Source organism: Seriola lalandi, unplaced genomic scaffold, assembly GCF_002814215.2.
Source record: "Seriola lalandi dorsalis isolate HSWRI2012SDOR001 ecotype SW California unplaced genomic scaffold, Sedor1 jcf7180001975753, whole genome shotgun sequence".
In the NCBI taxonomy this organism is placed as follows: domain Eukaryota; kingdom Metazoa; phylum Chordata; class Actinopteri; order Carangiformes; family Carangidae; genus Seriola; species Seriola lalandi.
Window position 1 is genome coordinate 1 of NW_019446419.1, and position 2,101 is coordinate 2,101.

Consider the following 2,101-nt stretch of genomic DNA (forward strand, 5'->3'; position numbering starts at 1 on the left):
GTTTCCTGGTGAGCAGGCTCTATGCAAAGATGTCCAGAGAAAATGAGGGGAATATCTTCAACTCTGTTGCAATTTTAGTAATTGTAAGACATATCCAGGGGGCTAACAAATACAATTCATGGTAAAAGAACAAAGTTTAGGACTGTGAATTATCTGTTCATAAAATAAAGGAAAATGGGACCTGGAACCAATTTACTTCACAGTAAAATATAGTGGCCTTAAATTCTCTTTATTTCTACACCCTGAGCTCAAACCCAACATCACCATAGAAAATACGGATATAATAATGTTCAGAACAACAAATTAGGTGTAACTTTAAGTTACACTTTAACTTTAAGTTTAAGCTCTATGTGGTGTTAGCATAGAGAGCCAGCAGTATAGTAACAACGGAGACAACAAGTCAGCAGCTACAGGATGACTCTGTCACTTATGAGCCAAACACTGATGCACTGTGAAGTTAATTACAGCCATATTCTTCACCACTAGGTGGCAAAGCCAAGGGTGAGCATCGATGATGCTTAAGTAGTAAAAGCCTTAATTTTATTTAGTGGATTAAAGGATGTGATGCCATTTCACTTAGCTGAAAGTGTGAGCAGAGGGAATACTATGTTTAAAGCTGAAGTGGCTTCTGGCTAAATCTCAGTGCACCATTCTTAATTTTCAAGGGGCTCACAGGTGTGACCAATCAGATTCTAGATTAACACTTGAGACAAATCCACCCATATAGTTTAAAGAGAGAGGCACATCAGTGTTCAGGGGGGAAGAGAGAGCAACATCAGTAGAGACAGGTATAGAGATACATACTAATGCAGGAGACAGGGTCCAAAGTGGATGGCTTTGGTTCCTTGTTGCCAAATTTCTCATCAGTTCCATTCACCGGTCGCCTGGAACCAGGCTGTGGACAAAAAAATAAGTATTTTAGCACCTGTCTATTTTAGCACCTCAAAGTGTCAGTTAATAAAACTGCTCTAAATTCATGCATGTTACACCTGTGGGTCCTGTAAGTCAGTAAACGCATGACATCTTCTTAAGAGTAATTGCAGTGGGTATTGAGAGTTCTCAGCTAATGTCATTGCGCTGGCACATGAATGCCAGGGTAGAGCACACGTACGCACGCTCGCAAACACACACACACACACACACACACACACACTTTGTGTGTAACGAAATACTGACAGCAGCGTAAGCCAACATCTCTACTAACCGCCAGATCATCCTCGTCCGAGTTGAAGAGGTTATCCAGGTCGTTGATGGACACCACCAGGTCGGTCTCGTGGATCAGGCTGGTGGAAGCCATGCGGTTGTGAGCAGCTGCCCGCTGAGCATCTGTACACACACATACATCACTAATGTTAACATGAAAATTTCAGGCGACCAACTGTAAATGTCAACAAGCAGATTCTAGGTGCTTGAGAGGTCAACCAAAGGCAAGAATGTTGCTTTGAGCTATGATGGTTCACTCTCTATTCAATCAAGCCAGGAAAAAAGATTTTCTTCTAAAATTAAATTATGAAACGAATGTGTTATGATAAATCTGTTATATGAGATCGAAATTTGAAATAACTAAGAATGAATGTAGTTTCTATTGACATACTGGAAAGACTGAAGTTTTATTTAGTATGCTGCTTCTTCAGATCGGATGCGACGTGTACCCTTTGTCTTCACTGTCTAGATTTTCTGAAAGTGTAAGTACGATTATGTGTGTTTGTGTAACAGCAGCCAAGTCAGAAAAAACCAAAAGGCGTTGTTAGGAAGTAAAGAGACTCCTTACCATCTGAGGGACCTGTTCCTCCATCTTCACCCTGTGAGGATGAAGAAAGATGAGAAGGTCAGACAAAGGAACAAACAGCCACACGTACACATGCAACCAGAAAGATATATCACACAGTGAATATTTAACCAAACAATGTTCACAATGTAAAACCCAGACATAAACTGTTTATAAAAACAAAATCATGTGTTGATGAAGCCTTTCCAAGTTCTTAATGAGGGCTGTGTTAAGATGTGGGTGGGTGGAGCTCTTTAAGCTTGTAACCATGATTAAGAACTAGAGCTACATAAATAAACTTGACTAGGCCCGAGTTTGGATAAATCACAAACA

At 40.3% G+C, this 2,101-nt stretch overlaps 1 long non-coding RNA gene across 1 annotated transcript; it reads right to left on the reverse strand.

Annotated features, from left to right (window-relative positions):
• Positions 1-803: 803 nt before the first annotated feature.
• Positions 804-1,905, reverse strand: LOC111655818 (uncharacterized). Its single transcript, XR_002760828.2, has 3 exons — positions 1,772-1,905; positions 1,205-1,326; positions 804-895 (listed from the first exon to the last, which is right to left on the reverse strand). It is a non-coding gene; the product is annotated as an uncharacterized LOC111655818 (long non-coding RNA).
• Between the last annotated feature and the right edge of the window lie 196 nt (positions 1,906-2,101).